Source organism: Chiloscyllium punctatum, chromosome 39 (genome assembly GCF_047496795.1).
Source record: "Chiloscyllium punctatum isolate Juve2018m chromosome 39, sChiPun1.3, whole genome shotgun sequence".
NCBI classification, from domain to species: Eukaryota; Metazoa; Chordata; class Chondrichthyes; order Orectolobiformes; family Hemiscylliidae; genus Chiloscyllium; species Chiloscyllium punctatum.
In genome coordinates, this window is record NC_092777.1 from 58961691 (window position 1) to 58976212 (window position 14522).

Consider the following 14522-nt stretch of genomic DNA (forward strand, 5'->3'; position numbering starts at 1 on the left):
GTTCACAAATGACACTAAGATGAATAAAGTGTGCACAGGAATATAGATACGTTAAGTGAGTAGGCATGGAGTACAAATCTTAATATTATATATAATGAGGTCATCCATTTTGATAGGAATAATAGCAAAGTGGCCTATTACTTAAAAGGGGAAACATTGCAGCAAGCTGCTATGCAGAGGGACCTGGGTGTCCTTGTACATTAACCACAAAAAGTTGTTTTTTAGATGCAGGAGGTATTTAAGACAACAAATGGAATATTGTTTTCCATTGCTGGAGGGATGGAGTTTAAAAATAGTGAGTTATGTTGCAGCTGTGCAGAGTGCTGGTGAGGCCACACCTGGACTACTGTGCACAGCTTTGGTCTCCTTACTTGACAAAGGATGTACTGACACTATAGGTGGTTCACTAGGTTGATTCTGGAATTATGAGAAGAGATTGAGTAGAATGGGACTATACTCATTGGAATTTAGAAGAATGAGGGAAATCTTATAAAAACATACAAAATTATCAAGGGAATAGATAAAAGCAGAGAGGTTGTTTCCACTGGTGGGTGAAACTAGAACCGGGGGGCCTAGCCTCAAAATAAGGGGGAGCAGATTTCAGACCAAGTTGACGAAGAACTAGTTCAACCAAAGGGATTCAAGTTTGAGGAAATCCCTAACCAGTGAAACAGTTTTGGCAACCTTGTTCAATGTTTTTAAGGCAAAGACAAACACATTTTTTGAACAGTAAAGGAATTAAGGTTTATGGTAAACAAATGGGTAAATGGAGCCGAGTTCACAACAAGATCAACAATGATCTTATTGAATGGCAGAGTAGACTCAATGAGCCAGATGGCCTACTCCTGCTTCTATTTCTTATGGTCTCATATTAATCCCATTTTCCAGTATTTGGACCATAGCCTTGTAAACCTTGACATCACAAGTGTACAGCTAAATATTTCTTAAATATTGGGAGGGTTTCTGCCTGCACAGGGGCAGTGAGATCTAAATGCGCTGCCATCCTCTGGGTGAAAAGGTTTTGCCTCACATTTCCCCGAAATTTTCTGCCTCTTACCTTAAATCTATGGTCCCAGCCATAGATCCCTTCAGCAAGGGAAATGTTTCTTCCATCCACCCTGTCTATATTTCTGAATTTTATACATCTTAAACATGTTCCCCTAAAGTCTCATCTGCTCTAAGGAAAAGAGCCCACTCTGTCCAATCTTTCCAGCTCAGGCAAAGTCCTGGTGAATCTCCTCTGCATCCTCTCCAGTGTTAATCACATCCCGTCTAAGAATGTGGTTTCAGGTACTGCACACAATACTCTGTGACCTAACCAATGTTTTTGTATAGTTGCAGCATAATCTCACTGCTCTCAAAACTCCAAGCTTGGCTATTAGAGGCAAGTATCCCATTCCTACCCACTTTATCCACCTGTTCTGTATTTTAGGGAATCAGTAAACATGCCCAGTACTTCCAGGATCCTACCATTCATCATGAATTCCCTTGCCTTGATTGTTCTGCTGAAGTGTATCACCTTATATTAATCTGGAATAATTTCCGTTTGCCATTGAGCAGCCTGACCAGCACATCTTTTACTTCCTGCAATCTAAAAGTTATCCTCCTTTTTGTTTACCACCCCAATTTTTCTATCATCTGCAAAATTAATGATCAACAATTTGCATCAGTGTTCACAGTGGAAGACACTACGTGCATCATTAAGTTACTAAATACTCCTTTCAGATCACTTTGAAAAATGTCTCATTGTAAGTTCTCCACCCCCAGACACGGTTCTCTGGGCTTCCTGCACCAAAAAAGGAGCCAGAGGCACAAGAGCAAAGTGAAGAGTTTCTTCAAAGATGATTCTTCCAAATCCATCCATCTGACCCCTTCTTTGGTTACAAGGCTGGCATGACACACGTTGTTCCTGACACTGACAGGCCTGTTTCAAAGGTAAACAAGAAGGAGTTGGTTGAAGCGGTGACTGTAATTGAAACTCGTCCAACGGTAATTGTTGGTCTCATTGCTACATTGAGACTTCCTGTGGTCTCCGGACCTTTAAGACCATCTTTGCCGAGCAGATCAGCGATGAATGCATGTGTCGGTTCTACAGGAATTGGTACAACCCAAGAAGAAGGCTTTCACCAAGTACTGCAAGAAATGGCAGAATGATGATGGCAAGAAGCAACTGGAGAAGGACTTCAACAGCATGAAGAAATACTGCCAGGTTATTCGTGTCATTGTTTACACATAGATGTTCCTGCTTCCCTTGCGTCAGAAATCACCCCACATCATGGAGATCCACTTGAATGGTGGGATCATTGCAGAGAGTTGATTGAGCAAGACAGAAACAGGAACAGTAGGTTGCTGCTAATCTGGTGTTTGGTCAGGATGAGATGATAGATGCCATTGGTGTAACCAAAAGCCATGGCTTCAAAGGGTTCACCAGTCGTTGGCACACGAAGAAACTGCCAAGGAAGACTCACAAGGGGCTGCATAAAGTTGCCTGTATTGGAGCTTGGCATCTTGACTCTGTAGTTTTCTCTGTTGCTCATGCAGGTCAGAAGGGATACCATCACCGTACAGAGATCAACAAGACGACCTACAGGATTGGACCAGGTGACCAAACCAAGGATGGTAACCTGGTGAAGAATAATGCTGCTACAGAGTACGACCTGACTGACAAGAGCATCAACCCAGTAGAAGAATTTCGTCACTATGGTGAAGTGACCAATGATTTTGTAATGATGAAGGACTGTGTTGTTGGTACCAAGAGACATGTGCTTACACTGCACAAGCCCTTGGTGCAGAAGATGTGCTGTGGAGAAGATCGACCTGAAGTTTATTGATACCTCTTCCAAAATTTGGTCATGGCCACTTCCGGACCACTGAGGAAAAGGCAACATTTATGGGACCCTGAAGAAAGATCACATGGCAAAAGAAGAGGCTGCATAAACCATGGACCAATTATGACATTGCTCCAGTGATCAATAAATATTTTTATTTTAAAAATTTAATTACTAAATATTCAAGCAGCAAAAGGAGGAGAGGAAGTAAGTAAACTAATTATCAGTTAAGAAAAAGTGCAAGAGAAACTTACGTGATTAAAGAGCAATGAGTACTCTGGACTTGACAGGTTACACTCTAAGATATTAAATGAAGTAGCTGCTGAGATAGTAAATGCACTGGTAGTAACTTTCCAAGAATCCTTAGATTCTGGAAAAGTCACAATGGAGTAGAAAGCTGCTCACATACAGAGGAACCTCAATTATCCGAATATTAATTATCCAAATTTCGGATTATCCAAAGACAATCTCAAGGTTCCTGTCAAAATGTTACATCAAAGAGATAAGTGAATTCGGACTACCTATTCCAAGAACATGGAAAATGCTGGCAAAAACAAAGAAACACAAGCACATCAAGCAATAGTGACTGGACTTTTTTTTTAAAAACGCAAGGGTTAGTTACACAGCCCTTTGCTTTATTCCTGTCACTTTACCGGGCCATTAAATGAAAAAAATAGCAGAGAAAGTAAACATATGCACGAGGTGATACTTCTGTCTTTCCAGCGCGATATTGAGTTCACAGAAACTGACAAATGCTCATGATTGTAGAAGCTGTCCAGGATCTTGTTTAATGCTGGGATTTCGTATAGTTATGTGATGGGAAGGGTTTCATCCTTCTTAGTTTAACCTGCAATTTGCAAAATGCAAAGATTAGTTTGTTTAAATAGCAGTCTCATTAAAATTATAGATTTAAACAAACTCTCCAGTACAGCATGTTTAAGGTCAAATCAAAATGAAATAGTGCCCTCGCTCGGATAATCAAGGTTCCTCTGTAATACCTTTAGTTACAAAGGAAAGAAACAAATATTAGGTGATGTAGGCCAGTTCGCTTAACATCTGTAATTGGGGAAAAATAAATGTCAATTATAAAGGATGTAATGGCACCATGTTGTAATACATAAGATAAAACTGAGTCAGCATGGCATCATGAAGGGGGAATCATGCCTCACAAGTTTGCTAGAATTCTTTCAGGAGGTAACAAACAGAATAGATAAAGGGGAAGCAATAGTAATACATTTGGATTTTCATAAGGAGTTTGATAAGGTGCCACAAATTAGGCTACTTAATAAGAGCTCATGGTGTTAGAAATATTATGTTGACATGAAGAGAGGATCAGCTAGCTAACAGAAGACTGAGGATTGGGATAAGGGAGGCAATTTCAGGATTGCAACCTAAAACCAGTGGTGTATCACAAGGATCATTGCTAGGGCCACATTAACTGGCTTGCACGAGGAAAATTAATGTAGTGCAACCCAGTTTGCTGAAGACAAAGACAGATGGAAGGCAAGCGGTGAGAACACCACCAAGTGTCTGCAGATGGATAGCAACAGGTTAAGTGAGTGGATTCCAGAATAGAGTGGTGCTGGAAAAGCACAGCAGTTCAGGCAGCATCTGAGGAGCAATTTTCCTGCTTGCTACTTTCTCCCCACCCCCACCCTCCTCTCATTTATCTCTCCACCCTTCAGGCACTCTTCCTGTATTCCTGATGAAGGGCTTTTGCCCGAAAACATCAATTTCCCTGCCTGCCTGAACTGCTGTGCTTTTCCAGCACCACTCTATTCCAGAATCTGGTTTCCAGCATCTGCAGTCATTGTTTTTACCTAGGCTAAGTGAGTGGGCAGATGGAAGACCCTTTGTCAGGGAACAAAGGTTATGTACTTTGGCAGGACAAATACAGGAGCTGAATATTGAAATGGAGAAAGACTGCAGCAAGCTGTAGAACAAAGGGATTTGGGAATCCTCATCCATGAATCACAAAAAGCTACAAATCAATGTGGAGCTGCGAATAAGGAAGACAAATGGAATGGAATATAAATGTAGGGAGGATTTACTATAACTATACAAGGCACTAGTCAGAACACAGCATGAACAATGAACAGCTTTTGGCCCCTTATCTCACAAAAGACATACAAACATTGGGAGCAGTCCAGAGAAGGTTCACTAAATTGATACTAGGTATGGAGGAACTGTCTTATGAGGAGGGCTCAAGTAGATTGGGTCTACACTCATTGGAATTTCAAAGAATGAGAGACCACTTTATTGAAACATACAAAGATTCATTGAGGACTTGACAGACTATTTGCAGAAAGAAGGTTTCCCTATGCAAGAGAATCAAGGACCAGGGTGCATAATCCCAGAATAAAGGGTCGCACATTTGAGAGATGAGAAGGAATTTCTTCTTGGAGGGTTCCGAACCTGTGGAATTCTTTACCACGAACGTCTGTTGAGGCTGGGTCATTCAGTACATACAAGGCTGAGATAGAGAAATTTTTAATCTGTAAGGGAATCAGCATTTTTTTGGGAAAAAGATAGGAAAGTCAAATTGAAGATTAATCAGATCAGCCATGATCTCATTGAATGGTGCAGCAGCCTTGATGGGCTGAGAGGTCTACTACTGCTCAGTCTTCTGGTCATATTTCCTTGCCAAAAGGACATTAGTGAACCAAATGGGTTTTTTACAACAACCAACGATAGCTTCATGGTCACCATCACTGAGACTAGGCTTAATACTCCATTATTAATAATATTATGAAAATTAATTGAATTCAATTAACAACTGCAATGGCAGGATTGGAACCCTTGGCCCCAGTGCATTAGGCCAGGCTGTGCAAGTCTAGTGATTCTACTAGGATTTCTAGTCCAGTGACACTATCACCATGCCACACATACAAAAAAAATGTGAAAACATCGTGAACAAATAAATGGAGAAAACTCAAATCATCCATGATCCAACTGAATAGTGGAACAGGCTAAAGTGATTGGCATTTCAATATTTGGATGCTTGTTATGTCTGTGCTCACTTAGAAACAGCTGCAGGTCATTGTCAAATCTTTCTCTGAAGTATGAGAAAATGGGCCTTTTACTAAAGCTTCCAAAAAACTAAAGTCTTTTTCCATCCAGCTCCCAGATCACAATATCAATCGTAGTTGGAGTATTTTCCATATTTTGGCAGCTTTGTCGCAATAAAGACAGACAAACATTGACGAAACTTATCAATGACTCCAACATGCCAGTTCTGCCTTCAACCATTCAGAGAATATTTGAGGACCAGAATTTCAAACCTGACACTAAGGTCACAGTTCACCAGATGACCAAGATGAGAAGTGAAAATCCAGTTGTATTCATTAGTTAAGAAGGACAGAAAGGAAAAGGCGGTGGAGTTGCATTACTGGCTAAGGTGGATAGAAACACAAAATTGAGGAAAGATATTATCTCAGACAATGTAGAACCTGTGTGAGTAAAATTGAGAAACACCAAGGAGCAAAAAACATTCATTCATTCAGTGTGGGATGGTATATAGACCAAACTGTGGCAGGAATGATGGGAAGTAAAGAGCAAATCAGAGATGCCTGTGGTAAAGATGCTTGTAATTATGGGTGACTTTAATCTACATATAGATTGGGCAAATCAATACCGTAGAGAAGGAATTCCTGAAGTGTATACAGCATGGTTTTCTGAACAAATACATTAAGGAACCAATTAGAGAACAGACCACCTTAAACTGGATATTTAATTTAATTGTGAGAGGTTCCTTGGAGATGAGAGACCATAATATGACAAAATTCTTCAACATGATGGAGAGTGAGGTAGTCGATTCTGAGACTAAGCTCCTGAATCTTGGTAAGGGATATTACGATGGGATGAGGTGTGAGTCAGCTGCGATGAATTGGGTAATGTTAGTGAAAGAGATGACAGTGATAGGCAATGACAAACATTTAAAGAGCAAATAGGTGAACTACAAAAATTGTTTATTCCTGTCATGCAAAGAGAATATGGCCAGACTGTGGTTTACAATACAAGTTAGAGATAGCATTAGATGCAAATAAAAAGCATACAAATTGCTCAGAAAAACAACAATAGACCAGAGGACTGGGAACAGTTTAGAAGCCAGCAAAGAGGACCAAGGGATTGATTAAGAAGGGGAAAATAGATAATAAGAGTACATTTACAGAGAACAAAGAACTGACTTTTAAAATTCTATAGATATGTAAAGAGAAAACAAAAATCAGTGAAAACTGATGCAGGTCCCATACAGTCAGAAAAGGGAGAATTTATAATGGGGAACAAAGAAATAGCAGACAAGCTAATTCATATTTATGTCCTCCTCTGTGAAGGCAAAAAAGCGAAATAATATATCAAAAATGATGGGGAGCACAGGATTTAGTAAGAGAGAGGAACTGAAGCAAATCCATACTTGTAAAGAAATAGTCTTGAAGAAATTAACGTAATTGAAGGCTGAAAAATCCCCAGAGCCTGATAATCTACATCCAAGAATACATAAAGAAGTGGACCTAGAAGTAGTTGATGCATTGGTGGTCATCTTCCAAGATTCTTTTGACCCTAGAATATTTCTTACAGATTGAAGGGTACCTTAATGTAACCCTGCTGTTTAAAAAGGTAGGGAGAGAGAAAACAGGAAATTATCAAACTGATGTCGGTAGCAAGGAAGATGCTACAGTCAATGATTTTATAGTAGACCACTTAGAAAACAGTAGTAGAATCATTCACAGTCAGCATGGATTTACAAAACTGAAATCATGCTTGACAAATCTGTTGGAATTCTTTGAGGATGTAACCAGTAGCGTTCATTGGGGAACCACTGGCTGTGGTTTGTTTGTTCTTTCCAAAGGCCCTCAGCAAAGTACCATGGAAGAGATGACTGCATAATATGGAAGTATAAAAAATTGGGTAATGTATTAAGATTTACAGAAAAATTGGTTAGCAGACTCGAAACAGTAGGAATAAATGGGCTTTTACCTCAATGGCATGAGAGGACTAGTGGAGTACCACATGAATCGGTACTCAGACCTCATCTATTCACAATACATATACATGATTTAGATGAGGGAACTAAATGAGACATCTCAAAATTTTCAGATGTCACAAAGATGGGCGAGTCATGAGGAAGATGCAGAGATGTTGCAGTGTAAGTTGGACCATAAGACACAGGAGCAGAATATGGCCATTCTGCCCATCGAGTCTGCTCTTCTTTTGGATAGTAGCTGATATGCTTCTCAGCCCATTCTCCTGTCTTCTCTCCCTAACTCTTGATCCCCTTACTAATGAAGAATCTATCTGGCTATCTCCACCTTATATACACTCATTGACTTGGCCACCACAGTCCTCTGCGGCAATGAGGTCCACAGATTCATCAACCTCCGGTTGAGGAAATTCCTCATCTTGGCTCTAAAAAGGGTTATCTCGTCAATCAAAGGCTGCACCCTCAGGTATTAGTTCTCCTACTAAGGAAGGATCTTCTCCACTCAATCCAAGCCACTCAGTATTCTAGAAGTTTCAATCAGATCCCCCACAGTTCTCCTAAATTCCATTGACTACAGACCCAGAGTTCTAAACTGTTCCTCAGATGGCAAACCTTTCATCCCTGGGACCATTATTGCAAACTTCCCCTAGACTCAAGCACATCCTTCCTTAGATACAGAGGCCAAAACTGCTTACAATATTCCCAATGAGCTCTGACCAGAGCCTCAAAGCCTCAGCAGTGCATCACTGCTCTTGTATTCTAGTCCAAATTAAATGAAAGCTTAACGTTGCATTTGCGTTTCTAACATTAAACTTAAGAATTCACAATCCCAAGTCCCTTTGGGCTTCTGATTTCCAAAGCCCTTTTTCATTTAGAAAATAGCCTACACCTGGATTCTGGAGGAATCAAGCAGGAGGCTGGAAGAACACAGCAAACCAGGCAGCATCAGGAGGTAGAAAAGTTGCCGTTTCGGGTGTTACCTTTCTTCAGGACTGAGGGCGAGCGTAAGGAGAGCTGCAGATAAAGGGGTGGTGGGAGCAGGGTGGTGAAGTGTGGATAGGTTAGGACAGGGACCGGGTTGGTCAATGGAAGTAATGAACCCGGTAGGTGGCTGGGAGGAGTGGAAGGGAGGGGAAGCCTCTGCGAAGGAAGTCAGGGGAAGGGAGGTTATTGGAATTCAATGTTAAGTCCTCTGGGCTGCAGGCTGCCCAAGCGGACGATGAGGTGTCGTTCCTCCAATTTGCAGTTTGGTTCGTTGTGGCAATGGAGGAGGCCAAGAATGGTCACGTCAGAAAGGGAGTGGGAAGGGGAACAAATGGGCAGTGACTGAGAGGTCCAGTCGGCCCCTGCGGGCCCAGCTGAGATGCGCGGCGAAATGTTTCCTAAGTTTATGTTTAGTCTCCTGATGGAGAGAAGACCATATCGGGAGCACCTGACGCAGTAAACTAAGTTGACAGAGAGGCAGGTAAATCTTTGTCTCACCTGGAAGGACTGTTTGGGGCCCTGGATGGAGGTGAGGGGGGTGTGTGTCAGCGGATTGTGTATCTTTCCCAGTTGCAAGGGAAGGTATCTGGGGGTGGTTGGTGGGGAAGGTGGCGCAAACCAAGGAATGGCCCTCATGGAAGGAGAGGTGGGGAAGGGAAGATGTTCTTGGTGGTGAGGTCTAGTTAGAGTAGGTAGGCAGGCAGAAGTGTTTAAGGACGATGCATTGGATGCAGAGACTGGTGGGGTGGTAAGTGAGGACAAGGGGACTCTGTCTTTATTGCGTGGGGGTGGGGAGTTTAGGGCAGTGCAACGGGGAATGGAGGGGTTGTGCTGGAGGGCTGTCTGGATACAGAGGGGGGGAAAAGCAGGTTGTTCAAAATAGGTGAACGTCTGGGATGCTTGGGAGTAGAATGTTTCCTCGTCCGAGCAGATGCGGTGGAGACAGAGGAATTGGGAGAATGGGATGAAATTTTGCAGGATACTGGGTGGGAGATGGTATAGCAAGTAGTTGTGAGAGTCTGTGGGTTTATAGTAAATGTCTGTCTGGAGACTGTCACCAGAGAGGTCAAGAAAGGGGAGGGGGTGTTCAAGATGGACCAACTGAAATTGAGTGTGGGGTGGAAGTTGTGGGTGAAGTCGATGAACTGCTCCAGTTCAGCCTGGGTACAAGAATGCTATGCCGACGCAGTCATCGATGTAACGGCAGAACAGTTGGGGCACAGTGCCGGCGTAGGTACTGAAGAGGGGCTGTTCGACATAGCTGACAAACAGACAGACAAAGTTTGGGCCCTTCCATGTGCCCATGGCCACCCCCCTGGATTTAGAGCAGATAGAACCAGGCAGTTCGTGGCTGGGGTATTATGAGATTGGAGGCAATGGAGGGGAGATCACCGGAGGCCATGAGCACACAGACCATACAAGTGATTGTGGCCTGATGGTTCACAGTGGAGTTGTGGGCAAGGGGGAGATAGAATGTGGCATCGGAGAGTTGGTGTTCGGCCTCTGCAACATAGAGGTCTGTTCTCCAGACTACCACTTCCCCGCCTTTGTCAGCGGGTTTGATGGTGAACCAGGGATTGGTACGGAGAAAGTAGGGCACTGCACATTCAGAGGGGGTGAGATTGGAGCAGGTGGGGTAGGGGGTGGGGTGGCGGAGGGAGTTGGAAAAATTGAGGCTGCCGATGTCACATCAGCAGTCAGCAATGAAGTAGTCCAGGGTGGCTCTTCCTACCTCACACTTAACCACATTGTATTTCGTCAGAGTTTTAAAGTTCCTAGAGTACAAAAGAAGCAAGCACTCACAATTCTTCATACAAGTTTCCTGCTTGAATCTCATTGATGTAGAGGAGACACAATAGAAAGCCAGAGAAAAAGAGGTGGCTGTGGAAAAATCAATCTAGACAAAACTCTACTCATGACCTAGATGTTGACACATATCTGAAGGAGACAAAGGCAGGTGAAATAGAAAAATAGATTAGAGATAGGGGTACAAATTGGTTTTTTTTTAAAAACACTGCAAATGTCATCTGGAGATTATGAAAAACACGCATGCATCAAGAGAAACCAAATGTTATTCAGAAGCGATGGAACGCAGCAAATATTTTCAATTTACAACAGTCACTTATTGTGTGTTCTTCTGGTTGGAAGCATAAACAGTGTTATGGATCTGGCCAGATCCCCTCAAAATATTTCAAGTAGCCTGGACTTTAACTTTGCTAGCTGTTTTAAGCAGGTGTAAAGTGGATATTCCAGGAGAGATGCAGCTGAACCAACCACTCAGTTTTAAACAAAACAGAATTTATTTGCAAAATTACCAAATGAAACACAAACAAAAGAGAACAGAATTTACAATCCCAACAGATTTTCCCAACTTAATGATACTGTCCCAAATTTCTGCAACAATCCCCATAAACACCCTTTGGCAAGAAAGTAAAAATCAAACACAGGTCTTATGAGAGCGAGAGAGAGAGAGAGAGAGAGAGAAATGACAGATTCAGCGTGGAACACCCTCTTCCATGTAGCTGTATCTTTGACAGCAGCCTAAAAGAAACTGACTGCTTGCTAAATCCAAACCAAACCAGACCATAGAAAAGCTGAGCTGGGAGAACTGGCCACTCCCCTTTCGCTGTACATGCATTTTTTTTTAAACTTGAAAGCCTTTCACTGAGGCAGTATCTGTTAGCTATAATCAAATTGGCCCTAAAACCTATCCAAGACCTGTGTGTTTATGACCACTCTGAAAAAGAAACTAAGGACAACATAACCTTGTTAAAGGAACAGCATCATCACAACAGACCAAACAGATTTAAGACCTACAGAAGGAAGACGGGTACAGTGAAGCAACAGTGGCTAAGGAGACCTTGGCCCCAGACACTGGTAGAAAGGAAATCTCTGCATTGCAGCCCCAAGCCTCCACCTCCCCTCACCCCCAGCCTGGTGACATCAGTCATATGCACACCCAGCCATTTTTAGTAGTCTATCAGGCCCAGCAAGTATCACCAACCATGTTTGTGTATATGCAGGGGCCATTTTGACACCATGGATAAATCATTCAGTTTTTAAAATACTTTAGCTTGAGAAATTCCTAGATTTTCAAACCTGTAAAAAAACAAGTAGGAGCAAGTAAAGAGGAAAATCATACATAACAGAAATCCATTCACATATGGTGACCTCCTCTATGCTGTCTTACATTAGTTTCTTTCATGCAGGTCCCTGTCTACACTCCTCTGACAAAGTTCAATTAGTAATGTGGCTTGGCGATAACCCTAAGCAACAATCATAAACAAACTTTGTCCTTTGATAAGGACTTCCACTTTTAATTGTAATTTGATGTCCCTGATGAATGTCATTGCTTTATAAGTTCTACATGTTTCTCAAACAATAAAACAACATATGCAACACCAGTACTTAGATCTTCTCAAAAAAAAAATTCCGAACTTGATTTTTACCAAATATCAAAATTTTATTAATAAGGAAAATTTCTGCCATCATTTTAAATGTGTATCAACAGTATGCACAAATTTGTCAACAAAGACAAGGAAAAGTAGATTGCTTGTCCGCTGGAGTTCAGTCTGCTGTTCAATAAGATCATGGCTGGTGTTTTGAATTTTCCTTTCCCATCTACCCTAATAATCTTTGAACATTTTCAAAGATGAAGGTAGGTAGATCTGATTAGATAAAGGAATCAATTATACTTCAGAGTTCCAAATTCACAGAATCCTCAGTAACCAAAACAATTCTCAACTCTGCTCTGAAAGAGTGACCTCCAATTTAAAAACAGTCTCCCCTAGTTCCAGGATCACCCACAAAAGAAAATTCTTTTCACACAAAACTTTCAAGGAGCATTTAGGATCCTGCACTTCAAATAAGCCACCTTTCACTCTTTTAAACTGGAAACAGACTCAGCTTAGTCAAACTACCCTCATAGAAACACACACATTCCAGGTATTAATGCCTCCATTACATTTATATCCTTCAAATGAAGAAAGCAAAACTTGGAGATGTGGTCTCACCAATGCTCTGAATAAATTAAGTATAACATCATTACTTTTATGTTTGCTTCCTCTCATAACTGAGAATAGCATCCCAGTCACCTTCTTGATTACATGCTGCACCTGCATACTAACATTTCAAGACTCATGCACTAGATTTCAAATCCTTTGCACTCATTTTCCCTGCAATTTTTTTTTCTAATACATAGCCGTGGCTTCTGGAAGCAGAAGCCAACGCTTCAGCATGGAAGCACCCATTGGCATCTGTGCAGTTTAGAAAAAATGTCACTTTACACCTCAAACTTCTGCAATTGCTCATTCTTTGCTGCAAAAGGGAACAAGTTCATATTTTCAGACATTATACTCTAGATGCCAGATTTCTGCTCACTCAACTCAACCTATTTCCTCTGCAAACTCCTTATGGCTTCTTCACAACATACTTTCTTATCCTTATGTTGTCCACAAATTTAGCTGCCATGCCTTACTCCCCTCATTTAAGTAACTGATACAAATTGTGTGAAGTAGAGGCCCCAAAGACACTGAAGTGATTAGAAATGACTGTAAGAGTGTATAAAAAATAAATCATAAATTTTAGATAGGACGCTACTGAAGAGAATAGCTATAAAAAAATCTTGTAATGAACAGAGTTCCAAAAAGTTAGATTGGCCCCACAGCTACCTGGATCACACCTCTTCCCACCCTGCCTCTTGCAAAAATGCCATCCCGTATTCCCAATTCCTCCGCCTCCGCCGGATCTGCTCCCAGGAGGACCAGTTCCACCACAGAACACACCAGATGGCCTCCTTCTTTAGAGACCGCAATTTCCCTTCCCACGTGGTTAAAGATGCCCTCCAACGCATCTCGTCTACATCCCGCACCTCTGCCCTCAGACCCCACCCCTCCAACCGTAACAAGGACAGAACGCCCCTGGAGCTCACCTTCCATCCTACCAACCTTCGCATAAACCAAATCATCCGCCGACATTTCCACCACCTCCAAACAGACCCCACCACCAGGGATATATTTCCCTCCCCACCCCTTTCCGCCTTCCGCAAAGACCGTTCCCTCCGCGACTACCTGGTCAGGTCCACGCCCCCAAACAACCCACCCTCCAATCCTGGCACTTTCCCCTGCCACCGCAGGAACTGTAAAACCTGCGCCCACACCTCCTCCCTCACCTCTATCCAAGGCCCTAAAGGAGCCTTCCACATCCATCAAAGTTTTACTTGCACATCCACTAATATCATTTATTGTATCCATTGCTCCCGATGCAGTCTCCTCTACATTGGGGAGACTGGGCGCCTCCTAGCAGAGCACTTTAGGGAACATCGCCGGGACATCCGCACCAAATCAACCACACCGCCCCGTGACCCAACATTTCAACTCCCTCAGACCCCACCCCTCCAACCGTAACAAGAACAGAACGCCCCTGGTGCTCACCTTCCACCCTACAAACATTCACATAAACCAAATCATCCGCCGACATTTCCGCCACCTCCAAAAAGACTCCACCACCTGGAATATATTTCCCTCCCCACCCCTTTCCGCCTTCCGCAAAGACCGTTCCCTCCGTGACTACCTGGTCAGGTCCACACCCCCCTACGACCCACCCTCCCATTCTGGCACATTCCCCTGCCACCGCAGGAACTGTAAAACCTGTACCCACACCTCCTCCCTCACCTCTATCCAAAGCCCTAAAGGAGCCTTCCACATCCAAAGTTTCACCTGCACATCCAC

General features: G+C 42.6%; 1 protein-coding gene and 1 pseudogene across 3 annotated transcripts in view; one reads left to right on the forward strand and one right to left on the reverse strand.

Annotated features, from left to right (window-relative positions):
* Nucleotides 1-14522, reverse strand: part of smurf2 (SMAD specific E3 ubiquitin protein ligase 2) — a 295721-nt gene that overhangs the window by 235858 nt on the left and 45341 nt on the right. The gene's annotated exons all lie outside the window — the stretch shown is intronic.
* On the forward strand, nt 1739-2937 carry LOC140464239 (large ribosomal subunit protein uL3-like; annotated as a pseudogene).